The following is an 18,029-nucleotide window of genomic DNA, read 5'->3' on the forward strand; positions in this document are numbered from 1 at the left end:
ACCTACTTCTTGTCTTTAAGTCACTTTGGAGCTCTCTTACCTGTTGCCTAGAGCTTTCCTTCAGGTAGAGCAGAGAAGTACTGTGCTTCTCGTACTGCGACGTGAGATGTTCAAGGAAGAGAATCACTTTCATCCTTAAAAGTATCTGCCACGTTGACACGGTATGCTAGTTTTTGTGCGGTGACGGGCAGCAGTATTGCTCTTTATGTGGACAAGGGAACAGGTGTTACTATGAGCTCCTTAGCTCATAGGAAACCTAGCTGCTGCTAACTCGGAGTCTAAACCCAAAGTTTGTCTCTTTGCCTGTGATAGAAGGTCAAATTGTGAAGATTTTGTTTGGCCAACAGTAGGATTGAATGTTAATTGTACTTGTTCAGGCATTGTCTATATATAGTTTATTTACACCATTGCATTTACATAAAGCAGCTACTGTCTTTTTGAGACTTTTCTCATATAAGTGCATGTATTTCTGGATACATCTCTCTTTTAGTGAGTAGCTGGATACAAATCTAGCATCTTCTGCAAATGTATATTAAATTCAATAAATTCCTGTATCCATGCCCATAGAATGTGAGATGACAGAATACATAGAAAATGTGTGTGTGTGTGTGTGTATAGAAAGAGAGAGAGAGTTAAAAACTCAATGGTACATTTTTCTTTCTAGAGCAAAAAAGTTTGCCTTTTAGCTGTACTTTAGGTCTTTCTCTTTGCTAAAAAGCTTGCTCCATAAAATGGGAAGTTTGAGCTTGTTTTAAGTAGTAAAAGTGTAAGTTTAATAAAAACTTACTATTACAAACCTGGTCCTATAAGATGGTGTGCACAAATAGTAATGACAGGTTAGGATACCACATGGGTACTTCTTTGACCTGGACTAGCACTGGAAATTGACTGCATTTTGTTCCAGATCAAATATGAGCAAATACAACTTCCTTCTTAAGTTGTCAAAGACAGACTGCTGTGGAAGGAATAGCGTTCTTGAGAAGTAATTTAGACCTTGATTCTGAAGTGGCTAATCCCATTATTTTTGTGAAGAATACTTGTGAGTCCTTGCTAGATTTAGACCTTGTATCTACATGTTTAACAATTCTCTCTCTCTTCAAGGAGAAGCAGTATTTCTTTCTTAAGTAATGACTACTTAACTTGCAAGTTCTCCTGATTTTTAAAACTTTGTAGTTCAAATGTTATTGTGTTTGACACAATGCTCATTGCATTCTATGTGTAACTTTAAAATGCTGTGTGCTATAGTGGCTTTTAGCTTTAGGAAAATAAGGTCTGCTCTGGTGTAAGAAATATTTCTCCTGTTGTCCATTTCAAATCCCATAGTGACCATGCTTTCCACAGAATACTGCCTCAGTCCCTGTGTTAGGGCAACTGGGGAAATGGCTAGGTTTTTCTCAACAAAATAGAAATGCTGGCTTTATACTGTACAGATGGGTGTAGGTGCTGCAAAGGACAGTGTATCTATTATGGCAAGTAGCACTATTGTATGTTTGCTAGAGTAGAGAACTTTTGACTCGTTAAAGCACACTAGCTACTCCTACTCAGCTTTAAAATCAGTGGAGTGTAAAATACTTCTGCAAGGCTTTTTTTTTTTTCTTCCCTTAATTTTTTTAAATTGTCTTTGAAAATCTAATCAAACAGTGAAGTAAGCAGTTCATTTCAGTGATGAACTCTTATGATTTGGTCTTTGAATATTTAATAACCTACAAGCCCTGGAGAACAACAGGCATTATTTACCATGTTTTATCTCTTTAGGTGATCTAGGATTTTTCATTTACATACCATTTTGGAGGATCAGTTTGGTTGGGGGAAAAACTCAGTGCTGCAGAGCTTCAGTGGAAATGAATTTTGGAACGTGTCCTTCTTGACCATGTTTAGAGAAGAGACAGTAAGGCTGACTTAATGTAGTTAGAAAATACTATAATCTTTTTAAACTTGCCTAAATGTAAGATATTGTATGAATCTACAATATGTGTATGGTTTTTCAGATGGAATTAAACTTCTATATTACAAAAGTTACAAAATATTAATTTGTGCACAGTCCAGTATCTAAGAAGTTACTGTAAAAATGCAATGTTTATAAATACCTGACAAAAGATTCCACATAAATTGAAGGTAAACCAGATACACTTAATGTAGTATGCAAACATTTTGCATTTTAATTGTTGGGAGTGGTCCCAAGATAAGGTCAGACTTTATTTTAATGTGGCTTTCCTACGTTCGTTCTGAAGAATGCTGCTTTCCAAAGTAGTATGTAAAGCTGTAATACTGTGCTTCATGAAGCAGCACTTGACTGTTGTGAACACAGTGAGAGCTGATAATGCTAGGATTGATGTCAAATCCTCAACAGCCTTCTCCTAGCATTTTTTGCACTGTTTCCTTCTCTTTCTAAATATGTAAGATTCTGGGAGTACCCTAGAAGAGCACAGATAATAATGATCCAGTTTAGTTAGGTGTTAGCATTACATTTGTACGGCCATTGTGACTCCCTCAGCCTTGTCCTACAATTAGTATCTGCAGTGAGAGAGTACATTTTCTTTTTCAGATCAACTGAGGTACTAAATACATTACTCTCTCTTGAAAGGCTTAGTTTATGCATATAATAGATGTTCCTACTACAGTAAAAAGTTCTTTCAACAGAGATTTAACTCTGTGTGTAGGCACAATTAAGTAGGACCATATAGTTTTCTTTGGTGCATCTGGAGGAGGGTTTCTTTGTTGTTAACATATGAATTAGGAAAAAAAAATAACCTTTTTAGAAAAAAACGATCTCCTGTACAACTGGCCTTCTTGATTACTAGGTAACTGTTGATTTCATAACTTCTTCAGGCACCTAATTTAATAGATCTTTCAGATGCATCTGCATGTGCTTAAATGCTTCACATAGTGGGGCCCAGCTGTACCTGGACTCCTGAAGCACAATTGAAGTTTTTCCTTCTCATTGATTCCAACTCGTTTTCAGTTAAAACATCAAGTCTATTTTTTCTGTACTTTTTGCCAGTAGTGTACTTTGTAATTTCTTGTGAATGCCTTGTGAAGAAGCAACCTGGTCCAGGGAGTTGTCATATAGATTATATAGGAAATTTTATTATAGAAATACTTGTATGCTTTTAATTTCCATAATAGGCCTACTGTTCTGCCAAAGTTAATGAACATTGTATTAAACAATCCAAGAAAGTAACAGGCATCTTCTACAGGTGATCTCATAGCTTATTGCTGTGCAGAAGCCTTCAGTTTTTCCCTCTGATTTTTGAGGCCTTCTCTCTCCATCTTAAGTCCTATTTTAACAACAAGTTCATGTATTCAAAGATGAGAACTACAGGAGTTTTGGTTTAAATGGTTGAAAGTTCAGTGGATTTGCAGCTGTTTTAAGTAATGCTGTACCTTTTAAAGTGTTTTAATATTATGCAAACTAATGCAGAGCTGTGGTGTAATATAAATAAGATTTAACAGATATCTTTAGGAATTTGTAATTTAGTAGCAATCAGTAGTTTTATTTTACTACTTAACACACGGAGAAACAGGCCCAAGATGGAAATACCATCTTTTGCAGGGGGTGTGTGGAGGTACTTTTTATCAGGGTTTCATAGAAATTCCACACAGAAAAGACTGTCTTGAAACTGTTTTGACAGTTTTCTGGGATGATTTTCTTCTCTCATAAACCTAATTATAAACATACAGTGATGAACCTGGCTATATATATGGAAATTTTGGGGGTTAGCTGGCTGGAAAAAAAAATAAGGACAAAATTACAGCATAAGAACCTATGATCTTGTTATCTCTCTTGGGATTTTTTTTTTTTTTTTCATATAAAAACCCTCCTTTGTATCTTTCCAGAGAGATACATTTTCCCAGATATCTTGGCCTCACATATTTTCATGAGATTACATCTTTACAATGTCTTTTCCAGATTTTAACTGGAGGAGGACTGAGTTCATTGAATAATAACCGCTGAAGTTTGGTAGCAATCATTCTCTTTTATTAATTTAGATTCTAAGTAAAACAACTGATTCTTCGTATTCCCAATGTGAAACTCTGATGGCAAACATGGAATTATAAAAGTATAGCTTCCTACTGAGAATTTCAGAAATAACTCACATTGCTTGAGAGAATTGATTGCTTTTAGTTGTTTTAGTCATATAATACAAAAATGTATAACTTGCCTTTCATGTTAGGGTTGGGTGAGAGGCAGGACATTACAACAGGTTACATTTCTTAGTATCTAAATACATGATTCCCCTAGCAAAAGAAAAAAAGTTTCCCACTAAAAGGAAGTTGAAACTTAGTAATTGGCATTAATGTTTCGAAGTCATCTGCTCCCTCGCTGTTCTGTTACTTCTGATAGGCATTTGTACTGTCCTGCTCAACTTCTGCTGATGTCTGAGTTATCTCTGGATGATGGACGTAATTTCAAAACCAATTCCAACAGTGTTCAGCCTTTTGTGCAAAGATACCAACCATAAGGTGGTTCTTGGCCAGAGAAAGAGCCTAATTGCTTCCTCTAGTGTTTAAAGCAGCTGCAGTCTGTATCATATTATCTTTAGCCAAATATATACGGAGAAAATAAATACTAGTATGTAGTGGACTGTTACAGAGCTCAGCGTTTTCTGTATGTCACATGACATTTCATTTTGAACCAAGAATCCCTGCAAGTGAACTCCCATACTGCCAGTAATGACTACTGTGTTTATAAAGGCCTTGAATGACTCAACATGGGTGTTCTTGTGCCTTAATATTGAAACAGGTATTCTTTAGAGATGTTTTGTAATTGGATGATGTCAGGTTACCAAAGGAGTGGGTTTGAGTTTCAAATGCCGTATGAAATGATGTCTCGGCTTTAAGAAAATGTTGTGCAATTTTTTAAATTAGGATTCTCAAACATTTAAACTGATTTCTGAAAAGGTCAAATTTAATCTGTTTCTTAATGGGCCAGTTGGCTTGTTGTCTACTACATGCTTCATTTGCTATGAATAAGATAAATGAATTCTATTAATATGAGACCAGCTGCTTCATGAATATTGTCTTTACTACAATGGAAAATATGATGCTGTGGTCACTGAACTTGCACAGATCTCTTGGGTTTTCGTGGGCAGAAGTGCTACAGCAATTTGCAGTTTCCTGTAATAGTAAATAACTTTGTGTTCATCCTCTGTTGAAAAATACAGAGGACAATACAGTCCTTTCTACTGAATGATATGTAAAGCAGTGATATGTCTTTGCCTTCTTATTTTTTCCTAGTATCAAAACTGTAGTTAGAAATAAATTTGGAATATAGGGGAATTGAGTATTTAAGGGTATCATGGTTTTCCTTTTTTAAATCCAATCTCCTGCTAGTGTTACATCACGTAATCCCTACTTGTCAAACTCCATTTAAAAACCAGTTTTTATCCTTACTATTTCTGCTAGAAGGCTATTCTAGAACCCTGTTACTCTGAGGGTTGAGTAACTCATTAAAATAAATTTAATGTGGAAATTCAAACTTGCTTAAGCTCAGTTTCCTTTCACTGCATTGTTGTTTGCTTGGATTTGCTTGGGGAATAATCGCATCCTTTACTAGACTGAACAAGCTGTTCTCATCCTCTCTCCTAAGAGCTTTTCTGATTTCTTGCTCATTTTAGTAGCTCTTTTCTAAGCCTTTTTGAATTTGCTTTTAAATGTTCAGGAGGTTAGAAGTAAAAGTAGGGGAAACAAAAGTAGTATAATAATATTCACATGTTTGATCTTTATTTATTGCATTCTGTGAGAACATTAGTCATTAAATGGAGTCAATATTTATGGTCCTCTTTTGACTGTGTGGTGCTACAGATTCCTCAAGTATATGATAAAAGGTGAAAAAAATCTCAGGATCTGATAACCAGTAGCAATGAAGTAAATATTAAACTGAAGAAAAATAGCTTGACTTTCTTCCATATTAATATGAGATTGAAGTACTGTTGGGCAGTAATCTAATCTCCCATTGGCATCCTGTGAAGTGCAAATAAGTTTCATTAGAAAGATAATACATTTCACAACACGTTAAGAACTCTGTGTTATGTTACAGTATAGTTTTTCAGATCAGTTGGAAGTTACCAACTTATATTGCTTCCCTGTCCTGAATTATGCAAACTTGTATTTTACAGGACACCAAAAGCTTAAACAACATGGTGTTGTTGCGCTGGTGTTTTGCTTAGTATAATTCAGGCATGGGAAAACAGTATGGCTATACTGTATGTCTTCAGAAGCCTTATCTTCTTTTAGCTTAATATTCAAAGCAGGATACAGGGTGCTGCAATGCCTAGGTCATATAGTTGGTTCTACTACTGATGTTACTTGGTATTTTGCAGGTTGCTTAAAGAAGAGAGGTTTGCATGTCAGATGTGCGTTGTAGTGTCTGTTGCAAAGGTACTCTTGTTCACTGAAAGTTACTATGTAAGTGAAAGTAGGTATTGCCAACTGGATTATTTTTCTTCTGTAAACAGTCTTTAATTCAAATAAACATCATGAAAAATAAAACAGGTAACAATAAGAAGAATCAATTTGTGATTTTGCCAAGAAAGGTTGGACCACATGATCTTTGAGGTCCCTTCCAACCTGGTATTCTATGATTTCATCCTGTAGAATTACAAGGACAAATAAGCCTCTCATTTTAATTATTCTTTGCCTTTTGTGCTTTAGGAAAATCTTTCTTTCTTTCTTCCTTTGGTTTCCTGTAGGTGAGGACACCTCAAACTTTTTTTTTTTTTTTTTTCTTCCCCCCACCCTTTTCTTTTCCCTCTCTTTCCCTCCTTTTCATAGATGAGAGTCCAGTGTTCTGTGTCAGTAATGCCTCCCTGCTCTGTGGTAACAGCCAAGCTCTCCCAAAGTCAGGCTGGAAATGTTAAATCAGATTAGTCTCAACATCAGTCCTTGAATAATATTAAACAATGACAATCCTCTTTTTGGGTGTTTGCAGCAAAGCCTTTTCCTAGTTGCTTCTTATCTATATAGCTTCTGCGTAAATTCTCATTTCTCCACCATAATTATTAAACTGCCATTGTAGCTTGGTATCATGTGCTTTACTGCTGACTAGTTGATTAGATCTATTGTGGTTTTGTGGCTTTTTTTTTTAATAAATAAATCTTTTGCCTTGTGTAAGAGAGATATCCACTGATCTGATGCAGTTTACCTTTGATAAATCTGTGTTGCCTTTTACCCTAGTTTCTGTCAGTTTCTAAGCTTTTAGTTGTTCTTTCCTTCAAACAGTGTTCTAAATAATGGCTTTATTTTAAGGTTAACCTAATGGACCATTTGTGTTGGATCATTATCTTTGTTTCTTAAATATAGGCATATATTTGCTATGTTATGAGGGCAGACTCCTTGATTTGATCAATTTAAAATTTTGGCTTTTATAGATTAAAAAGCTGTTTTTCATTACTTTCTAACTTCTACTTTGGTTTGTCTTTGAGTGCACAAAATGATAGTTTTCTAAGTATTAATGTGTTTGTGAAAATACCCTGAATTAAGCTGAAACTACCCAGTGTCTGGTGAGAGTGCATAGGCTTTACCTGTAGGTGCAGGAGTGCCACAGCACCACACTGGTAGCTGACTTAGCTCTTGTGCTGTTGGAGTTCCACTAGTTTCTGGTACCAAACCTGGTTATCTTACCTTCTTAAAATACATCAATATGCAGGTATAGTTGAATACTGATTCCATCCCCCAACACTCCCTGCCCAGTCCACAATCCTCTGCTTGCATATCCATATTATTTCTTCAGTTAACCCTGATTTCATTATGTTTTATGCAGGTGTTCTTCTTGCAACTAACATGCAAATTCAAGGTAACTTATGTTGTACCTTTGCAGTTTCTCCATATACAGTCACATCTAAATTCAGGCTCCCGTAATAACTCAGATCTTGCTTTTCTGAAATGTGGAACTCTTGTTACATGCTTCTTTCTTTCTCTTATTCTTCTGTGTAATTTTAAACTGAATGAGCATATGATTACTTTGGTTATTTTGTCAGACAGGCTTTTGTCAAGTTACATATTTGTGAAACTTATTACAGTCTAGGCTGGTCTCTTACTAAACAAACCAATGTAGGAAGGAAGGCTCATGGTCTATCAGGTGAATGGGGTTGTGAATTTGCTTTTTTCCCCCTCTGCTTCAGAACTGTGGTCATAGATGTTGTTGACTGGATGTCACACTAATTGTGCAGTAATTTTGAATTCGTTATCTCCTATTCTAGCATCTCTGTCTCTGCCCTCTCCTGTGAAGTGTGGATGAGCTGTCTGGTAGTTCTCCCAGAATTTCTGACCAAAGGAGATTACTGGAAAGTATCTGTCTGAAGCTTCATTTTGCTGTGTAGTTTTAAGCCAGCTCTACTGCTGAACAAACAAACAGAAAACCTCCATAGCCTGCCCCTTCCTTGTTTCCCACTCTCAGACCTTGTTTCCACCCCTTCTTGTCCTGTAAGTGGTATTAGCATTGGTATTTGCTCAGCTGTGTGCTCTACCAGATCAGGGAGCTAAACTAACTGCTAATCTTTGCTGAATAATTTTCCATGTGTCCCAGTTTTCTGATTCGGTTCGTTATGCAGCTGTGAAAGTGCTCATTCTGGCAGAGTACAGGAGAACCTGGGAATGGAAGTGATTGTGTAAGTTGGTGGGTAAGGGGGAGAATAAGGACAGGACATTAAATTATTGTTTCATGGCAGTGACAGCTTAATTACACATCAAACTATAGCCAAAGTTAACATATAAGTTTCTAGTGATAGCTAAGTCACATTTGTCTTGTCTTCTGTAATAATCTTATTCTTCGGGAATTAGAGGTGTGACTTCTGAGCTGTGCTCTTGTGGTGGGTTGACCTTGGCTGGCTGCCAGGTGCCCACCCAGCCGCTCTCTCACTGCCCCTCCTCAGCAGGATGAGGGGAGAAAATAAGATGAAAAGCTCATGAGTTGAGAAAAAGACAGGGAAATCACTTACCAATTACCGTCGTGGGCAAAACAGACTAGACTTGGGGAAATTAAATTAATTTATTGCCAATTAATTACACAGTAGAATAACAAGAAACAAAACCACAACTGAAAACACCTTGTCCCCACCCCTCCCTTTTTCCCAGGCTCAACTTCACTCCTAACTCTTCTCCCTCCTCCCGCTGAGCAGCGCAGGGGGATGGGAATTGGGGGTTGCGGTCGTTCCATAACGCTTCATCTCTGCCACTCCTTCTTCACACTCTTCCCCTGCTCCAGCGTAGGGTACAGTGCTTCACTAAATGATCCAGCATGGGTCATTTCCACAGGGTACAGTCCTTCAGGAACAGACTGCTCCACCAGTGTGGGTTCTCCACATGCCACAGCTCCTGCCAGAAAACCTGCTCCTGTGCGTGCTCTTCTCCATAGGCTGCAGTTCCTGCCAGGAGCCTGCTCCTGCCTGGGCTCTCCCGGCGCTGCAGCTTCCTTCAGGGCACATCCATGTGCTGTGGCGTAGGGCCCTCCATGGGCTGCAGGGTGGATATTTGCTCCAGCATAGTCCTCCACGGGCTGCGGGTGGACAGCCTGCTTCCCCATGATCTTCTCCACAGGCTGCAGGGGAATCTCTGCTTCAGTGCCTGGAGCACCTCCTCCCCTCCTCTGACCTTGGTGTCTGCAGGGCTCGCTCTTCTTCAAGTACTTCGGTATTTCTGTCTTCAGAAGAGACACCTTTTGGTTTCTCTTCCATCAAGCAGCTGCCATCCAGACATTTGATGACTATTTGAGAATTGTTTTGTTGTTGTTGATGGGGAGAAGTGAATTTGTGAAAGGAAAGGAACAGGGGAATCAATTATTTAAAAGCTGCTAAGGCCTGTAACTCTTTTAAAATAAATCTTAGATGAAGTGGGCACTCAGCTGACCTGTTTGCTTTTCTATTAAGGACGTAATTTTTTATGATGACCTTGTCCTGCTTCTGCAAAAAATACCAGGGCAAGAACCTGGTTGCTTCTAGAAAATTATCAAATATAAGAATAGTCTTCACTCTTCTTCCCCAAGTCCTCACGCTTGCCCCTGTCTCACTGCCATGTAAAAAGAGCACAAATTCTTGGTAAAACGACCAATACATAGGGTAGGGTTTCATAATAAAGGCATTTTCTTTTTGAGTCAGCTAAGTTCTTTGATTGCTAATTGGAAGTGCACAAGAAGGGGTAACTGGCTGAATTTTAACATTTTTTTTTCTGCTGTAATAGTTCGATTCGTTTAAAGAGGTGGCCAAATGTCAGTGTAAACATGTGCAAAACAGTTCTCAAAAGCTGCAGTGCTTAAAAGTGCAGATCATATTTAAATGAAGAACAGACAGATTTACAATGTTGTGGTGGTGAGTGTTGGTGTTCAAAAGCCTTCCTAGATTACCGGTGCAATCAAGGCCTTAGGAACATTGTGATTGTGCCATTCAGAAAGTTTACATTTCACTTTATGTCCATTCCTTCTCACCCTCTTCTGTCCTACCTTATTTGCCTTTAACTTTTTGCTTACGAGTGATGAGGCGGAGAGGAGGAAGGGAGAACCCAAGAACTCTGCTTCCTTGAGATGTACTGTTTTTATAAACTGTTATTTTAAAGCCATGAATATTGTAGAGGGGTGATATTATCCCTCTAAGGCTAAAACAACTTACAAGTTGCAGGAAGCATGCAGGTGGAGCTTGCTGCTTTGAAAAAGATTGCGCCAAGCCTGAGGTTATCCAGTAAAAAAAAATTGTTCCCTTCTTGAACCTTTTCATGTCTAGCACTACCACAGCCATTAAAACAAGCTGTGTACTGATGCTTGAAGAAAAAATTGAAATATGCTTCCTTGTCCCTCTTGAGAATTACTAGTTAGCCTACATACAGGGAAGCTAGAGGGCTGTGGAGCTTGCCTTCTGGGAAACTTCGAAATAAGTAAGTCTTGAGCTTTACTGTAGGAGAGGTAAAATTCCCTTATTCTGGAGAAAGGCAGAATTTGTGAGAACATTTGAGAGACTGCTAAAACCAACATGTACGTGTAAAAATACATGCCTTCATTCATAAAGTATTGTCAAATATTTTACCTTCTAATATAAGCTGTACTAACTTGCATACTTCTGTAAAGAGTCTGTTTTAGCATAGACAAAGAAAAATTATCTAATGGCTCCTTAATTTAGCTTATAATAAAGATTTTAGTTTGCTCTGTGTACCCAGAGATGCTTTTGTGAATCTTGTCTCATGGTATGTGTTATTCACATAAAAGGCTTATTAATAGTTGTCAGTCAGTGCCTTCAAAAGTTGGGGATTGGCATTTCGCAGTATCTTATGGGTTGGATTCTCCATCTGAGTTGTGCTTTGAGGAGCCAGACAGTGGGGACCAGGCAGAGGTCCGATATTTCAAAACAGACCTGAGGAAAAGAATTGCTACCTTCCATTGGTAACAGATCTGGTTAAACAGGACTTGGTTTAAGCCACAACAAAGTATTTGGGGTTAAAATAATCTTTGGGAATATTCATTTTTGATTAACCACGTGCACATACTTTTGCTGAAATGTAATATGGCTAGTACTACCCGCCGCCCCCCCCCCCCCTCCAGTTTCAGCATATTATTGTTCAAGCCTGCTGGTAAAACTAGGAAAAAATAGTGCAGTTTTGTAAGCATCATGAATGCCTGAAGAGATGTTTTTTGACTCATAAATCTCCATCTAGGAATTACTACCTGGGTATATTGTACAGATTGGATATTAGGATATGTTACCTTAATTTCATAAATTTGTTGATGTCATTCAGTACAACTGAAGCCACAAGGAAGTGAATGCACTTCAGCTTCTCAACATAGTTTCTCCTTAACAACTGCCAGTGCTTTGCTCTAGGTTTTAGAGGGAATTATCTTGCTGCTGCTTTTTGTTTCTAAAAAGTATGGTGAGACTTCTGTTTTGGAAAACTTGCTTTTCCTGTTTGAGAGTTGAAAATAAAATTGTTAGAATCACAGCAAATGTCACTCTTTGTTGTCCTTGCATAATCTGTTTGGGGACATTTTCAACAAGTCAAGAAATAGCGAATGTGGCATGCCTACAGGCCAGTTAACACTGACTATGAAAAGCAGCTGGTTGGTGGAAGAAGAAGAAGAGTATATTTAATAAGCTGAACATGGGCTTGCAGACTGACAGATGCCACAAATGTGTGATCTCTGTAAGTATAAGTTGAAGGGTTTTATGGATATTAGCTATATTTGTTGCATTTATGGGTGTTGAGTCTGGTCCTGCTGCTTGTTTTCAGGAGAATGCTGAAAAATTGTGAACAGTCAGGGAAGACCCTTTGAACAAATGAAGAGCATATGAAACCACAAACACCATAATGCATATGTTTTTCACAGTTGCTTAATCCAAAGAGAAACTTAAAGATTTATTTATATCACAGAAAAGAATCTTGATGGAAAGTTTCTCTGTTGAACAGATCAAGGCCTATGAAGATCCAAGTGTTGGCAGAAGCTATACAAATTAAGATTAGAAATGTGCAACTGTAAAGTTAGTAAGATATTTCCTTAAGACTGTGATGGACTTCTCATTGCTGGAAACTCTTAAATTGTTTGGATTTTTTTTTTCTCCCAGATGCAGTCCTGTTCACTTACACCTGTTGGACTTGAAGTATTAGGTCCTGAAACTCCTGTTCAGTGGTAGCTGGGCTTGTTGATCCCATTGGTTCCTTCTTACCTTAGAAAGAAATGTTTTCAGTCTACTTTCAAGTCTTCAAGTTTACATTATTAAATCTACATCTGTATGTGGAATTTTGAAATCTGGGAAGAACACATCATTAAGACATTTTATAGTTTAATGTTTGTCATGTTTTAAAATGCTTTCAAGTGAGGCCTCATTGTTCCTTCTGGTACTCTCCTTACTTCGGTATCATCATTGTGATTTGAAATGGAGGTGTTATGCTGTAATAACTATCTTGGGGGTGTGTTTTTGGTGTGTGGTTTTTGGTGGTGTGTTTGAGGTTTTTTGTTTGTTTTTTGATGTTTTTTTTCTTCTTTTCCCCTTCTTAGTTTTGAATACTAGACTGGATGGCTTATTTTAGTGTTTATACATATATTTGCAAATATGCATTGAAACAAAACCAAGCAGTTGAAGATAGTAATACTACCTTTATTTCCATATGTACAGATACTAAATAAATCTGTTCAGTTCAAGTTGCTATGCTACATGCATGTAAAGATAGCAAAACTAACATTTTTTTCAAGAATCCTTAATGTTAGGGAAGCGGGGTTACGAGCTTAGCTTTGTTAGCCTGTTGAGATATAGATTGTCTGAAGTACTTCAAATGTTAAAATTCTCATAGTTCTTGTATATACATTGTTTTCTCGTCTGCTACCGTGACTGGTTTAATAAGAAAATGGACAGACAGGCTGATTTAAAAGCACAGAAGTGTGTCTCCAAGCAAATTCTTGTAGGCATAAATGTAAGGCTTGGCAAGAGACTTAATGAAGTTTTCTCACAAATGCAGTCAGTATAGTTGGCTTTTTGCTGTGTGAGCTTAGAGCTGCTGCATCTTCATGCTGTTTGGGAGCCTAAGGTCAAATGAGAAATCCAAAATATTTCATTTTATGAAGAGGAGTGTAGGCCCAGCAGTACATTTCCTGTTTACATAGCCAAATCTTCTTTGTATGCTGAGAGATTTCTTGATACACTCATGCAGGATTTTTGAGTTTGCACTTTAAGCTGTAACTTTTGTTGCTTAGCTCGTTGAAGATGCCATCATTTGCAGGCTAGCTCATTTTCCTGTGGAGAAGGGAACTGAGATGGTGTTTCATTTAAGTCTTACCACCTTTTGTTTATCCCTAGATTGGAGGATTGAAGATGAAAATGTTAAGGCCATGTTTAAGTAATTTGTTTAGCATTTCTTTGTTCAGGTTTCATTGGGAAGTGAAAAAATACAAGTTTTCTAGCAGGTACAATTTCCCCATTCTTTTTCCCCTGTACTCCAAGAGACAAATTGGTCTCTGGTCTAGGTAAATTTAACCCACAAATTCACAGGATCCACTTATCTCCTTTGGTTCCATACAAACTGAAGAACTTGTGATTTTTATATTCTTGTACAATATTGATAACTGTACGTAATATTACTTTTTCTGTTTAGTGCCTTCTCTATGAAGTTGAAATACAGTGGGTTAAAAATGTGATTATTCTTATTTTATTTACATTGCCACAGCACAGCAATGATGTAATTCTTTGTTTTGTTGATTGGGTTCTTTTACTCTTGTCTCTTAATGCAACATATCCCAAATCTCCCTGGCAGTCATAATCATCTTAACTTTACAACAATAACGTTGCAAATCACATCTCTTTTTTTTCCACCAGCTTTCTGACAGTTTCCAAATCATTTGTCAGTAAAATATGCATTATGCTAACTGTCACAATTCCTGCTGTCGTTGGCACTACGGAGCCTCTTTGATTTGTCTTCTGTAGGAAGCTACACTTTTTGATACACCTTGAGATTTTAAGACTATTTTACAATAAAAACTCACTTTTATGCCTACTTCTGTCACTTGTCTTGAGGAGTCGTTATGAAGCACTGAGTACTGTGTTGCTGGATTAAGCATCAATCTTGCAATGTTTTCTTGAACGTTTAATGTACCCAAAGGAATTTCATGATATTTTGACAAACACTTCTCTTGTCCCTTTGTAAATTAAAATGTCACTTAAACAATGATATATTCGTACAAATGGAATAAAATACAAGACAGCAGTGTTACTCTTACTAGTGAACACTAGTGGGTTGGGGGGCGATGTTTTAGTGGCTTCATTCTGGTTTTGTTTGTTTATTGTTTTTTTTGTTTTGTTTTTTAATTTTTAAACATATTAAGTGATTCAAATTTTTTTTTAACACCACCACCACCCCCACCCCTCCCGCTTTGCAGAGTATGCGGGAGGGGATGAGTGCAGTGAATAGGGACAGGGACTATGAGGTTCTGTACCAGTGGGAGCTGGAGTTTCTGCATATCAAATCCCACATTTGGATTCTTGGCAGATACAAAAATTAGACCCATTGAATGCCCAGTTCTTGCTTGCTTCTTGTCTCAGTTGTCCCACAGTAAAATAAAGCCTGTGGTTTTCGGGGATTTATCTTCTTTAACTTCTGCCCATCTTTGTATGGATAGTAATTTTGTATGCCCTGTCTTTTGCTGTATATATGCAGTTGTTGAGTAATTTAAGCAGCAGTTAAGTATTATGGGGAATTTCACTTCCATCTCAGTTTCTATATATGGCTTTAGTTTAAAATAAAGAAGCATTATTATCTATAAATGTGTTGAATACTGTTTTTAAAAAGTGATTTGAATTTGTTTGATTTGGCTACTTCTAAAAAGGCATTTCTTAGTGTAGGAGGGGGATCTTAAAACAGATGATTAGTACTTTTTTGATAAAATAACATAGGAGGAGTTCAGCATTTTTCTTCTGAAGCTAAATAGATTATTCAGATAATACTTATTATTGGTGCAGTAGGACTTGTCATACTGTCCAGTAGAAATTTTGTCATACTGTTTTGTTAAACTTCATTAAAAGTATGTTAGCTCTTTAAATATTAAGTCTGATACTCCATTAACTCCTTATTCATTCCAATGTAAGGATTGTATTTGTTCCTCTCTGAGAAACTTAGGAGGAGGGATTTTACTATTTGAGAGATCCAGAGCTAGTATTACTGAAATACAAGTTTCAGATTTTGTCAGGCTACTTTACTTTAGAGATGTGTCAGCATCTCTGCAGTCTCAGCAGAGCCATGCACTGTGCTTTCAGACCTCCAGAATAAAACTGACCAGTCACTAACCCACACAAAAGTATTTAGCTTCCAAAATATGTCAGATGAGGAGAACCTCTAAATCGAGGTAGCCTTCTGCTAAAGTTCCCCCAAGTGTCCTTGAATAACCCCTTTCCAAAACTGGCTTTATCTAACCTGGGCTTGAATCCAGGTGTCCTGTTAGGTTCCGCAGCAGTCTGGAGTTTCACAGTTTAAGTGTGCACTGTAGGGGCAAAAGTTCTTCCTTTGCCATGTGCCTGCTGCTTGGTTATTTTATCTGATAATGGCAATTTTTGTTCTATGAGAAATAGTAACTGTTGTCTATATGCATTGCCTGTCCTGTTTATGTGGTTTGGGATTTTTTTTTAAAGACCTTTCTTTTCTTTCTTCTTCCTTGCAGGTTTTGTTCCCCAGCTACTCTGAAAAGTTCTAGTATAGTTAGTTTCTGCTGTTAAATAATCAAATCTCTCCCTCTGGTTGTCCTTTGTCAGCCTTCTTTGTGCCTTCTTTATGGTAACTGCCCTTTCTGAAATGGATTGCAAGAAACTTCGTGGACTATTCAAAGCGTGAATACATCAAAGAATCATGTTTTCTGCGTAGTGCTTGCTTTCTTTAATAAGCCTTACTATTTTTGACCATTGCTGATCATTGAGTCTACGGTGATTCCAAGATCTTTCCAGAGTATTAAAGCTAATGTAAATCCCATCACAATGTGGATGTAACTGAGATTATTTTTCTCTATGTGCATTAGTGTGTACTTCCCAAATTTCATTTTCCTCTGTCTTCTTACCTACCTGACATTTAAGGTTGTGACATCCTGCTGCTGCTTTTCAAGAAAGGAAAAAATGAAAGCTGATTATAAACATCTGTATCAGCACAAAATATGTTACTCAGTGTTAACACCCTTTTCCCAATCTGATCTCCAGATTTTTTTGATGGCTCTGATAAATAGTAAAGCTCCTTTGAGATCCAGAAAGGAATTATTTGGCAGGAAAGAGAATTGTCAATAATGATAATACAGAAAATCTACTAAAGTTTGATTCCGTTATAAGAAGCTGCAACCGAGTCAAATACTTATTGCTGTCTGTGTGCACCCGCAGTTGCGAAACCCGTTTGGTAGGTCTATCCTGTGAGATTCCAGATCATTGAATATTTTACTGGCTTAAAGCCCACATCCTCTTGTGTTTCTTTCGAGATGAATGCTCTCACTCAGCTGGAATATGCACTTTGCTTGAGTTCAGTACTTAGCAGAACTGAAGCTTTGAGAGAAGAGTCTTCTGCTACCCTTCCTACAGCTCTCTACTGCTCTACCTTGATCCTTAAATGAAAAGATTCGTTTGGATTGCAAAATATTATGAGGATTATGTAGGTTGCTAATGAAATTTTCAGGAGTATGGAGGAACAAGAACTAAAAGCTTTTGAATTCTCACTGGAATGTGATTGTCAGAAATATGTATCTCTTCACTCGGAAGCCGTTGTGCAAGGACCCCTTGGTATTCCTTTTTCTCCCCGCCCGCCCCCGCCGGTCTAGCTGAGTTGCGTCCATGTCAGGGAATAGTCTTTGTTAAAGTCTTAGTCAGTTGTCTGGTTCTGATATTGTGGGGTGGTTGTTTTGTTTTTGTCAATGAATAGAAAACTTCCTGACAATATCAATTCTAATTTATTAAGTATTTTAGAGGAAGTTGTGTGGGATCTTTGTGGAGCTGTTGTCAGCCATCTCTTCTGCTGAATGTGAGTGTGAGAGCTCTAGGCAGCCACCTCTCTCTTGTCATTATGCACTATTGGTCAAAATACTGTATCAAAACAACTACTTAACCATAAAAACTGGTTTCAACACCCTTGGCTTTTGGGCTCTTCCTCTTTTTCCTCCATTATACCCCCCTTTGAAAAACAATAACGCATAGACAGAATGCACCTTTCCCCTTGCCCCCCTCCCCCCCCCCGTAGCCTAGTAAAGCTTGAGAGTGTCTTGGTAGATATCTGCAAGTATTTGAAAGGATAACATGAAGGGAGAAGTGATTTTGGAGTTGTTAGTCTGTGTTGTCTGAGGGATCTTCCTATTTACAATTCACAATTCTGATTTTTTTTTTTTTTTTTTTTTATTAAACTGAATGCTGCAGAAAGGGCAGTGTACTCTCTGTAAATTATGCATTCAAATGAGGGAATAAAAATGGTTACTGTGAATAGCTGTTGTCCAAGCAGGTAGGTTTTTGGAAAGTAAGATGACCATAGCATAGAAAACTAATTTTGTCCCCTTTGTGTGTTGGAGAGGTTTTGGACTAACACAATGTTTCCCAGAAGTCGCAGAG

General features: G+C 37.5%; 1 protein-coding gene across 1 annotated transcript in view; it reads left to right on the plus strand.

The window, feature by feature from the left end:
- ARHGAP42 (Rho GTPase activating protein 42) overlaps positions 1 to 18,029 on the plus strand; it is a gene marked incomplete at both ends in the record, with an annotated part of 165,834 nt that overhangs the window by 886 nt on the left and 146,919 nt on the right. The gene's annotated exons all lie outside the window — the stretch shown is intronic.

This window comes from Platalea leucorodia (assembly GCF_965183815.1).
Source record: "Platalea leucorodia genome assembly, chromosome: 2".
Taxonomy (NCBI): domain Eukaryota; kingdom Metazoa; phylum Chordata; class Aves; order Pelecaniformes; family Threskiornithidae; genus Platalea; species Platalea leucorodia.